The following is a 13,447-nucleotide window of genomic DNA, read 5'->3' as shown; positions in this document are numbered from 1 at the left end:
ACTGATCGTGTTTGACAAAGTGTCACTTTATATCGCAAATGTTTATTTGAATGAATGAATTAACTCTAAATAACATATTTGAAAACACAACACTTGTGTACCAATGAGCTTTTGTCCACTGCTTCCTCATTTTTTTTCTATATTTGAACATTTCAATCATTTAATGGAAGCAGTTGTGTAGCTTTGTTGGTTTAATAGAGTTTTTAAAAGCCGTGCACACCCTCAACTGTTGCTTTTGGCACATGTCCCATCTGATAACATGGAGAAGGCGGGGTTTATCAACGCTAGATGGCAAACGAGATGCTTTGGCTTCACTTTTAGGGAGCAGCCATGGGAGATGACAGAAGCCCAGGTAAAATAAACCAAATCACTGGTGTGGGTTTCTAGGGTCAAGGGTGGTGGTCTGTACCTTAATCAGGCTTAAGTGAGAAGTGCATCATGAACGTCTGCAGTTTGACTTTTGTTAATCGTGTCTCAAAGCCATCTTCCTCCCGGGCCTCAGTATCGCATATCTCCATTATTCTGGGCTGCTTTCATCCCTCTTCATCCTCCCGCTCCTCGCTGCTCTTCCTCTTGTCAGTTCTGCTCTCAGGCGAAACCGTTTCACCACATAGGATGATCCCAGGCTAGAAAAAACGACGACTACACCTCAAGTCGTCTCTTACTGGGTCTGACTCGCCGTGGTAACCTACCAACATGCTGCGTTTCTTTATTAGGACACTAGGGGAACCTTCACTCATGCCATGTAGCATTACTTGTGTACTAAACCCAGATTGGGTTGTTTTGAAGTGTAAATATCTTCTGAAACAAGACGGTTATTTCAGATTGAGTCAACACAGACTAACGAACACACCCACTGAAACCTTCAGCTTAATCCCTTTTTTTATAAAGACTGAATATTTATTTCTCTTTAATAGTTTGACTGGATCATCTGTGGATTTGGGATTTTTTCATAGGTGCCATTTTCTGTCGACAGTCATTCATTGAAAATCCGCTGCAGCCTCACCTCTCTTCCATTAAGGGTTTCTGTGCAGCAACCTGCTAAACATGAAGGATGTTGATTATTCAGAGCTCAACGGTCTGTTTTTCTGACTTTCCTTTCTGCTTCTGTCCCTGTGTTTCTAGTTTCTTGGTATTTGAGTCTTGTTTGCACTAAATATTGATTTAGTTTAATTACTCAGCAATTGTTAATTGCTACAGGACTGCAAGGCAAGGCTTATATCAGAATAAAGGATTGGTTTAAAATTAAATTATTTTTTTTCCATGGACTACACTCATGTTTCTTTTTTATACACGTCCCCTTTTTTACTTTTCGTTTTTTATTTGAATTGTTCAATAAATTGGAGAAAGGGTCTGAGTTAAAATCAAGTCAATATTAATTGAGGGAAATTTGTTTCTACTTCTATTATACCAGGAGAACCGCAACAGTTTTACACCTTTTACAAATGTGTGCTTCCACAACCAGTGCCCAGAATATTAGGAACACCTTCCACAGTCACATCGTTAGAAAGTTTTATTTTACCCAAAGAGCAGCTGTTCTGTTATTTTGTGCATCTAATGGTCTGGAACAGCAGCGTGTCATTAGAAGAACATGAGCGAACAGTAGATTTAACGGGAGAATAAACAACTTTTACACTTGACTGTGGAAGTTTATGAAACTGACCCTGAATCTGAAGATCCCTTTGATTTAATCAGCCATCCCCCCCCCCCTGCTGGACTCCGAGGCAGCGACCAAACCTGCTTCAGGTTTGGACCTAAACATTAGCTGCTGTGGCTGGCTTCAATGCCTAATGTGAATGTGCCTATCTGTAAATACTGAAAATGAGTGATTGTGACCTGAGTCTGATGCTATGTGTGTGGGCTGATCTGCTGATACGGTCATGTTAAATAAATGATTTCATTTTCTAACCAGACTCCTTTTTTATTTTCCTGTAGTGAAGCCAGTAACATCGATGTAAAAGGTCTGGTTCACCACATAACATTTTCAGCTGAGAAGTTTAATTTCATAAAATCTTACTCGACTCTGTATAAAAAAAAAATTGCGACGTCATCTTTAGCCTTAATATTATTCATTAACATTCAATTTTATTATAGAAACCCTGAGTATATAGTGATTTATATCTTAACATTTTCTAAACAGAATTATTCATATTTTAGTAGTTTACAGACTTCATGACAAAATATGCAAAATATTTGACATGTAAATACAATGCTGTTATTTTTGTACACAAAACAATATTTTTACGACCTTGAACTGTCCTATAGAAACAGCAGAGACTAAATACAAATATGTACATATTCGTAAGTGGCTGTCTATTTCAGATGAGTGTGCTGAATAAAATGACACCATGCTTGCGTAATAAGAACAAGACACAAATTACCTAAACTTAACCTGGACTCCTGAAGGTTGAGGAGACAGTATTTGAAGTTAAATTTATAATATCAAAACTGCCTGTGTGGTTGGGCTCAGTGAGGACAGGAATAAGAAGACAATTTATAAGTAAATTCCCCAGACAGAAGAAGCAAGGAAAAGTCATACTCCACATTTTAACACCACACCCGAAACATCTGTATTTGTAACGTGACTCCTGAGGGTCTCATTCTGAAACTACAGGCTTTAATCTGCTGCTGGTCTCTTCTGGTTTCAGGCTTCCACCACATTTTGAAACCTGGCTGCAGGGAGTCACTCCTTGAACCTACGGTTCAGACCGTAGGTTCAAGGAGCTGAACCATAGGTTAAGCTCTCGTGTCTTAACCTACGGTTCAGACACAATGTCCAGACGCGAAACATTATCAAACCAATGAGGGAAAAGGGGGTCACTGTTGTGCAGGAGGAGAAACAGGAAGGGTACAAACACAAAAACAATCACCTCAAAGCACACAATCTTCTAAAATGCCAATGCAGGCAGGGAAGTAATGAGTTTTAATCCAAACAACCACCCTAACCCTAAGTATGCACACATATGTCCAAAATACTTACAATGTAACTGTCCCACATTATCTAATTATTTTTCTAATATCTAATATAACTTCCACTCAGCAACGTAGTTCATTATTATGTAAAAAACTTCAGTTATAGTGTCCAGATTTAAATCATTACGGCGTGTTAACGTGGGCACAGCACTGGGGCCTCTTCACGGTGTTCATGACCTTCTTTATCTCTGCCATGTCCATTTTTACAAGGTGTCAGGCGGACATGACACCCAGGCAGTGAGCGTTATCTGGGATATGACAGGCAGCAGGGCCAGAGGAGGCGTCGCCCATCGACACCGGGGGGTCAGTGCCGGAGCCAGGGGAGACCGAGTGCTTCTCCCAGTGTCTGCAGGGTCACGGGGGAAGTTTGGAATATTCCTAAAGGTCCAAAACAACAAAATATTGATACAAATATTTCACATTCACTGGAAATGATCTCATTATTACCAGGACAAATGTGGTTTCCATATATCAGTTAATAGCAGGACTGGGATAATTAATATCTACACTTTTTGTAGATGATGTTATGTCAGGTAAGGGAGAGAAATATGGGTTGCTCTTTATACTACTGCCAAACACCTCTGACCTAATTTAGTTATAGGAATGATATTATACTTATAAAATGGTGACTGGTCCTGATACTTAAATATATAGTGGAATAAATGAAGCCTCTGGGGAAGTACTGCGGACCTGCAGGGTGCAGTAGTAGAAACACTGCTGACGTTTTGGAGGGAAAGGAAGTTGGAGAAGAGTCCCACACTTTATCACAGCCTGGATTCCTGGTTCTTACTCTGGAATGTAAAATAAACTTTGATGTTTCTAATATTCACAAATACTCTTGGAGGACTGTTATGGCCCAGCCACATTACAGGGATTTCTTTGTATAAAGTATAAAATACTTTAAATTTGAAAATAATGTCAAATGTCTTTGTTCGCAGGTTGTTAACCCTAATAGCCCTAAACCTAACCCTAACCCATTTATGGTTAAGTTGCTCGACTATAATTGTGATTCATTCTGACATTTAGACTTGGTTTTCCTATTTCTTGCTACAAATATCATTAAACAGAAAATAAACAGAATCAGTCGTTCACTTCCTTTCGGCGCCAAGCTCATTGTTTCCAATCAGAAATGAACTGATTTGATTGTACACATGTCGAACTTTACTTTGAAAAATCTCCAAATCTATACGGTAAAAATGTTTGACATTCAGTATGTAGGTGGTCAGAGAGGTCCTGAACACAGGCATATCAGTCTCTCTCGGAACTTATTGAGCAAAGCGTTTTTATAGAACTTTGAAATATCCAGAAATGAACTGATTTGATTGTACACATGTAGGACTTTACTTTGGAAAAAATCTCCAAATCTATACAGTAAAAATGTTTGATCTTCAGTATGTAGGTAGTCAGAGTGTTCCTGAACACAGGCATATCAGTCTCTCTCTGAACTTATTGAGCAGTGTTTTTACAGTACTTTGAAATATCCAGAAATTAACTGATTTGATTGTACACATGTAGGACTTTACTTTGGAAAAAATCTCCAAATCTATACAGTAAAAATGTTTGATCTTCAGTATGTAGGTAGTCAGAGTGTTCCTGAACACAGGCATATCAGTCTCTCTTGGAACTTATTGAGTGAAGTGTTTTTACAGTACTTTGAAATATCCAGAAATTATATATTCCTAAGTGAAAATGTTGGATTTTACTTTGAAAGATCTCCATATCTATACAGTAAAAATGTTTGATATTCAGTATGAAGGTAGTCAGAGAGGTCCTGGACACAGGCATATCAGTCTCTCTGAACTAATTGAGCAAAGTGTTTTTATAGAACTTTGAAATATCCAAAAATTAACTGATTTGATTGTACGGATGTAGGACTTTACTTTGAAAAATCTCCAAATCTATACAGTAAAAATGTTTGCTCTTCAGTATCTATGTAGTCAGAGTGGTCCTGAACACAGAAATATCAGTCTCTCTCTGAACTTATTGAGCAAAGTGTTTTTATAGAACTTTGAAAAAATCCAGAAATTAACTGATTTGATTGTATACTTGTTTGACTTTACTTTGAAAAATCTCCAAATCTATTCAGTACAAATGTTTGATCTTCAGTATGTAGGTAGTCAGAGAGGTCCTGAACACAGGCATATCCAGAAATGAACTGATTTGATTGTACACATGTTGGACTTTACTTTGAAAAATCTTTGATCAATAAACGTTTTATTTTATTTTAAAGACAACCCCCTGAAAGATGGATCCCTCCTGTTTCTCTTCTCAGTTTTATCCCCATCTTTACATTAACTTTAGGTGGCTTTGTTTTTCCACTTCTTACTTGACGGCTGTGTAAGGATGGAGGGTAAGAAAGCACATTATTTGGATTCTTTTTAGAGGAGGACCATGAATAGATGTTTGGTGCTTTAGTGAGTAGTTCAGTCTTGCTGGGGTGCTTTTAACAGTATTTGGTGGAAATAACGGACAGAGGCATATTTGATTACAAATATTTGTCAATAAGGTTCATTTAAGGGATTTGTTGATACTAAGAATTGTTGATACCAAGAAAAATAACAAACACGTCCCGCATCCTTCATAAAAGTGACACTAAAAACTCAAAGTTCTCAAATAAAGTTTCTCCAAACGTGTTTGTTATTTTATGTAGTTAATATCACGATAATCTATGTCCAAGAGTCCATTTCCCTGGATAAGATTTATTCGTTATTTGCCACTATAAACAAACTCTGACCTCCTCAAGCTTTTATTTTGTTACTTCCTGTTACCGGCATTTGAATTTGCATATAAGTTAAATATTTAGTTTCACCCGAAACATTTAGATTTAACATTTAGATTTAGATTTAGCTTTTAGATTTAACATTTAACATTTAACATTTAACATTTAACATTTAACATTTAACATTTAAGTGTAACATTTAACAGTTGGATTAAAATATTTAAAATATCCCTTAGTTGACAAATATTGTTGTAAATGTGCAAAAAAGTGACTCTCAAAAATTCACACCAGTTTTTTAAACATGGTTTGAAGCTAAATGTGACAAAATGTTGCTGTTATTTTCAGCGTGAGCTGCTTTACAAACGGCACCCAATACCAGACCCGAGGCTGAATCTGCCTTCGTTTACTGAGTAAAAAAGAGCACTGTCCCCTCTCTTCCAAAGGGGGGTGCCACACGCTCGCTGTGCACCCCCTGAGGCAGAGTCTCTCCGAGCCCCTGGTCTACCATCACCAGCAGCACCAGCACCAGACATGTTGTTTAACTGGACAGGCCTCTGCTCTGTGGAGGTGTCAGACTGGAAGTTCTCCCGTGTGTGGCCGGGGGGCTGACCTGAGGCGGCCTCCTATAAGCCTGTGCACAGCCCACCTCCTGCTCCCGCCCACACCCCCCAGCCTCACCCCCCACCCATCCACCTCACCCTCCACAACACAGGAGAAGAAACAAAGCATGAGAAGTCACACCTTTTCTGAGGGCTTTAAGGAGAAAAACATTCCCCCTGTTTCACCTCACTCCTTTTCTCCTGGGAGAGGGAGGAGAGGGATGGGGGGGGGTGAGGTAAAAAAGCGCGGTGACAAAACCACCACCCAAGCTTTTTTCTTTCTGTGCTATGTGTCAGAGTTGGCCAGACTCCAGTAACTTGTCCCATTGATCCAGAGCTCGGCCCGGCCCTGTGCAGCCAACACCAGCAGCGGCCTGCCAGGGAGCGGGCGGGTGGGACAACATTTTTTCACCCTCGTGGTTTTTTTTTGTTTGGGCTCAATCCCCATCGCTTTCAGGGCAGATAAAGAGAGCGCTGTGCTCAGCAGGGTCATGTGGGCAAGGCCCGCGGGGCAGACTATAGGTGGCGATTAGGGGCCTGATGTGCACTGAATCCTCCTCGGATCACATGAGATGTACTAATGTCGCCATTTAATGATAAAACAACAGCGACAGGGAGGGAAGAGCCTCTCTCAGCCTCTCTCTCTCTCTCTCTCTCTCTCTCTCTCTCTCTCTCTCTCTCTCTCTCTCTCTCTCTCTCTCTCTCTCCTTCTATTTCTACCAATATTAGCATTGTAGAACAGCAATTTTCTTTCCTTTTCCTAAATGTGCAAATCTTTATCAACTACCAAAATGTAAACATTAGGAATCAATAGTGATTGTGTGACGTCACTCTCTCTCTCTCTCTCTCTCTCTCTCTCTCTCTCTCTCTCTCTCTCTCTCTCTCTCTCTCTCTCTCTCTCTCTCTCTCTCTCTCTCTCTCTCTCTCTCTCTCTCTCTCTCTGTGAATGCACTGTCCAGCTGCACGAGGACAAGAGGGCAGGAATGGATGACAACTGCATTTCTCAGGTTGTGTGCGTCAACACGCGGCGCAGGACCAGTTGAAGGACGGAGAAGAGTTTGCCCGGGACAGTGTGGATTCATAGACACACACACACACAGGTGTCCTTGCTTTCATTTTTCTCTGATGTTTTTGTTCACATGCTGCTGCAAAGGGTAAAATGAAGTGAAAGCTGAGTCCAAACTTAGGATGGCATAGGATAGGAATAGAGTAACAACTGTACACACACACAGACACACACACACACACACACACACACAGACACACACTCAGCACACACACACAGGTGTCCTTGCTTTCATTTTTCTTGGATGTTTTTGCTCACATGCTGCTACAAAGGGTAAAATGATGAAGTGATAGCTTAGTCCAAACTTAGGATGACATAGGATAGGAATAGAGTAACAACTGTACACACACACACACACACACAGAACAGTGTAACCTTGGCTCTGACGGCTGGTGCAGGGGACTGGGGGGGCTTGGATTATAATAAATTTAGGATGGCCTGACCCTATTTGGTGAGAACAAAGTGAAGCAGTGAGTGGTTCCAACCTCTTCTTTTTTCAAAACACCCACTGACGGACACATTATGTAGGTGAACACACACACACACACACACACACACGCACACACACGCGCACACACTCCCACACGCACACACACACCCACACAGACCCTTGAAAGCCAGGTTGACCCTCCTCCTTACTATGACACCAGTGACCCTCCTCTTCTTCATATAAATAATTTTAAACAATTTCATACAGATAATTTACTGTTTTCTAATATTAATGTTGATTTTATGTGAAAAATCTCTGAGAAAAATCTTTCGAAACTGCATTGTAGTTTGTTTTGAGCACCGAGGAGACGAAGATGAGGACGAGGAGATGAGGAGCACCGAGGAGACGAAGATGAGGACGAGGAGATGAGGAGCACCGAGGAGACAGAGATGAGGACGAGAAGATGAGGAGCACCGAGGAGACGGCGATGAGGACGAGGAGATGATGAGCACTGAGGAGACAGAGATGAGGACGAGAAGATGAGGAGCACTGAGGAGACGGTGATGAGGATGAGGAGATGATGAGCACTGAGGAGACAAAGATGAGGACGAGGAGATGAGGAGCACTGAGGAGACGGAGATGAGGACGAGGAGATGACGAGCACTGAGGAGACGGAGATGAGGACGAGGAGATGAGGAGCACTGAGGAGACGGTGATGAGGATGAGGAGATGATGAGCACTGAGGAGACAAAGATGAGGACGAGGAGATGAGGAGCACTGAGGAGACGGAGATGAGGACGAGGAGATGAGGAGCACTGAGGAGACGGAGATGAGGACGAGGAGATGAGGAGCACTGAGGAGACAGAGATGAGGACGAGAAGATGAGGAGCACTGAGGAGACAGAGATGAGGACGAGAAGATGAGGAGCACTGAGGAGACGGTGATGAGGATGAGGAGATGATGAGGACTGAGGAGACAAAGATGAGGACGAGGAGATGAGGAGCACTGAGGAGACGGTGATGAGGATGAGGAGATGATGAGCACTGAGGAGACAAAGATGAGGACGAGGAGATGAGGAGCACTGAGGAGACGGAGATGAGGACGAGGAGATGAGGAGCACTGAGGAGACAAAGATGAGGACGAGGAGATGAGGAGCACTGAGGAGACGGAGATGAGGACGAGGAGATGAGGAGCACTGAGGAGACGGAGATGAGGACGAGGAGATGAGGAGCACTGAGGAGACGGTGATGAGGATGAGGAGATGATGAGCACTGAGGAGACAAAGATGAGGACGAGGAGATGAGGAGCACTGAGGAGACGGAGATGAGGACGAGGAGATGAGGAGCACTGAGGAGACGGAGATGAGGACGAGGAGATGAGGAGCACTGAGGAGACAGAGATGAGGACGAGAAGATGAGGAGCACTGAGGAGACGGTGATGAGGATGAGGAGATGAGGAGCACCGAGGAGACGGTGATGAGGATGAGGAGATGAGGAGCACCGAGGAGACGGCGATGAGGACGAGGAGATGAGGAGCACTGAGGAGACGGCGACGAGGATGAGGAGATGAGGAGCACCGAGGAGACGGAGATGAGGACGAGGAGATGAGGAGCACTGAGGAGACGGCGATGAGGATGAGGAGATGAGGAGCACCGAGGAGACGGAGATGAGGACGAGGAGATGAGGAGCACTGAGGAGACGGAGATGAGGACGAGGACATGAGGAGCACTGAGGAGACGAGGATGAGGAGATGAGGAGCACTGAGGAGACGGCGATGAGGACGAGGAGATGATGAGCACCGAGGAGAAGGAGATGAGGACGAGGAGATGAGGAGCACTGAGGAGACGGAGATGAGGACGAGGAGATGAGGAGCACTGAGGAGACGGCGATGAGGACGAGGAGATGAGGAGCACTGAGGAGAAGGAGATGAGGACGAGGAGATGAGGAGCACTGAGGAGACGGCGATGAGGATGAGGAGATGAGGAGCACCGAGGAGACGGAGATGAGGACGAGGAGATGAGGAGCACTGAGGAGACAGAGATGAGGATGAGGAGATGAGGAGCACCGAGGAGACGGAGATGAGGACAAGGACATGAGGAGCACTAAGGAGACGGAGATGAGGAGCACCGAGGAGGCGTCAGAGAGAGTGATGGCGGCGAGATGGGTGCACACGTAACATATTCAAGTGTCGTTACATAAAGTTACCATTGTTAATAACCAACAAGTGGCTTGATCTTACTAAGTCAGTAAGATAATAAAAGTATATCTTATTTATTCTGTAGTTGTGTAGAAATGACAGTATTTTTATTTTATGTTAGTGACCCCTGGAGGGACAATTGATTGATTTTGATTTTGATTAATTTATACTATTTTTATCTATCGGTCATTTACTGCTTTATCTCTTATGTGGCCCTGCACTTTGTAATAGTGTTAAGTTAAAAAGATGTATAAATAAAATAAAGTATTTTAGTATTGTTATGATGGAGGAAACATTTTCTACCTTTATTTATTTAAAGTAGTTGATGTGGTTAGGGTTCACCCTTGTGATGAATGCACCCTGATACCCAGCCAGGTGCATTGTGGGCACTGCGTCCATACCCTCGGCTGAGCTGTAGGTGTCCCCGCAGAGCTGACCTCTCCTCACATAACGTTCATCATACCCCCCCACTCTTTCTGTGCAGACCCTCCCTCTCTCTCTACACATACAGTCAAAACAAGTTGCCCCCTATGACCGCACACTGTACATGTGCCGCAACATTACATCATGTGTTGTATGAACACCCACATGGTGCATGTGAGAACTCCTTCATAGAAGTGAGCAAAGATTTATTATTATTTTATCAAATCATGCTCGAACAAAAAACAGTCAGTAGGCTTTTTCATTTCTGGTGACACTAAATTATGAAAGCTAATCAAGATGTTTAATAATACATTTTATTAGCTGCTGCTAATTTCTGAAGTGCACGTCATTTCGTCATTAGGTGATTAATATCTGAAGTTAGAAGAACTTCACTTTCTATCTGAGTTGATATTAAACCTAAAACCTGATACTTTTTATTCGACTTTAGATTCAAAAATTTAAAAAGAACACCGAAAGGTTCCATGTGAGCTGTGACGTGTATTATGCAAGTGACACATCATACTGAATCTGAATCAAAATCTGTAAACTGGTGGTGAAAAGTAACGTAATACATTTACTCAAGTTCAATTTTATTTCCATGCAATTTTGAGGTACTTATTTAAGGCCGCTATAGTACTCTGATACAAAGGGAAATATTGTAGTTTTTACCACTGCTTCATTTACAATAGAGAGAGGTGCATAGAGTGGAAAAACACAAGCTGCTCAGAAATGCAAACACAGCAACCAAAATACTTCACTCTAAAATCATAATGATGGAGGGCTAATAATGAAATAAAGCTGTCTGACCTCTGAACTTTCCAAAAATGCATGAGTCATTGCTGCACTTCATCTTCCTCTTTTTGGAGAAAAAGTTCATCATGATATTTAAACTTTGCCAGCTGTTGTTTCGTTGCCGTTCCTTTTTTTACTTTTCTTGTTTTGTTATTTAATAAAATGATTGTTTTTGGCCTGTCGGAAGTTTTTGTTTGCCTGTAGCAGTCTGGCCTGTACTATTAGAGGGAAAACACTGCAATATATGACTTTAGGTAACTTGGTCGTTGCAGATTTAGATGATTTTATTATTATAAAAATGAAAATGAATAGCAAAGTATTACTTTTATAATTTATTATTATCATTAGGTCTATATATGTTACAATATTCAAAGTAATATGATCCTAATTATCAGCTTAAACATTACAGTGTTACTTTAATTACACAGTAATTGTGATCGACTTATTGAATATTAATCATTTTAAAATAGGCCATCCTTCATATCCTCAATTGAAGTTTATTTTGAAGCTAATATTTATCTACCTGGACTTAAAATGCATTTTTACTTGTTTTTGTAGACTGTTATTTAAGTTCTTCCTCCACATCTGCGGTTGAATCTCAAGCTTCAAGCAGCTTGGACACCATCATGCATCATGCAGGAGAAATCGTTTCCAGAAAATTGGACTAAACAAACTGCCACGGCACTGGACTCAGATTAAAGTAAAAACCATGGCTCTAAAAATACAAAATCAAGGCACTGAGTGTTCAATAACTCATATTCCTTTCTGCATTCTTTTTAGGAAATATCTTTTGAGTTTGCATGAATTGATCTTTTTCAAGAAGCATCATAAGTTTGACAGTCTGGTATCACTATCAAAAACGCACAGAAAAACCTTTCCATGAGGCAGCAGTCAGGCCTTCCATTCATCACACTCCTGAAATACATAGAGAGGGCCGGAGGTATTTGTGCTGTGGGCTGAGTGTGAATTTGTTAGGTGATTAAAAGCTAAATATAGACTCCTGTCTGCTCCGAGCTGCCGACTGGTGACTCAGGGGCAGACCTTCTGTTTCTCTGGTTGCTCGTCCACCACAGGGACAAGTGGGGTTTGACAGGAGACACAGGAACCAAAATGCATATAAAACACCACTGAAGACACGATTAGGACCTTGGGACTTGGTGTTACACTCTGTTTAATTTATACCTGCTTGTTAAGTTTATGTGCAGTGATTCAATCATTTACAGAGATGCAGACAATGTAAATATATATATGCTGCCTTGTAGTGATGGGTCTTCAAAACTTCACCATAATGACAACAACAGCTAAACGCTTTCTATGACACCAGCATGTTGCTCGTCCATAGAGTCATGTTCAGATGAGCAGGATTAAATGGAAAGAAATGAAAAGAAAGGAAAATTATCCCAACAGTAAAAATCTGCCTGTGTTTGTTGTTTAACTTCATAGGAGTAAACAAACTTAAAATAATCACTTGCAGGAGAAATATATATATATTTATATTTTTTTTTTTTAAGTCAAAGCAGCAGTACAAATAAGTAAAAAGTCCTGCATTGAAAACATTATTAAGTAAGTAAAGGTAAGTACGTACATATATACGTGTGTGTGTGTGTATATATATATATATATATAAACATACTTAAAATAAAATGTTACTTTTAATATGTTGATGTTTTCAGTAAAACAAAATTTTCTGCTGGTCCTGTATTCATTATGTATCATTATTAATATCATTATTATTTATGGAATAATGGAGAACATTAGATATATTTAGTTGTTTCTTTTTTTCAATGGGTTCGGTAAAGAGTTATTGTGGATATTTCTCTGTAAATCAATGCCACTGATTGGACACAAATATCAGTCTCAGAACATTATCTCAACTTATTGTACAAAGTATTTTGATCAAAAACAGGGCAAATGTGAATTGAAGAGATGCTTAATGCTTTGATGGGTAGAAATGTTTCCTGAAAAGCATTGAGGTGTGTCTGGCTCTGCAGTGGAAACATGGCTCCTGACTGAGTGACGGCTCCAAGCCTCCAGTCGGTCGTGCCAACAGTTTAACTATCACCCATCACTCCTCAGCCACTGGACCCAAGAGCTCAGCACTCACGTACTGAGCTCTGTTTGAAGACACGCTGCCAGATGTCCTGTGCAAAGTCATCCTGGCAATACGTGTCTGCACTTTTATAGTCTCACTGTTCATGCAAATATTTGAAAATGCAGTGATGTTCACTAGCCTGTTACATTAGCAGTGT

The sequence above is a fragment of the Limanda limanda genome, chromosome 16, assembly GCF_963576545.1.
Source record: "Limanda limanda chromosome 16, fLimLim1.1, whole genome shotgun sequence".
Taxonomy (NCBI): Eukaryota; Metazoa; Chordata; class Actinopteri; order Pleuronectiformes; family Pleuronectidae; genus Limanda; species Limanda limanda.
The sequence above is the reverse complement of the archived record's forward strand: the minus strand, read 5'-3'. Positions refer to the sequence as shown.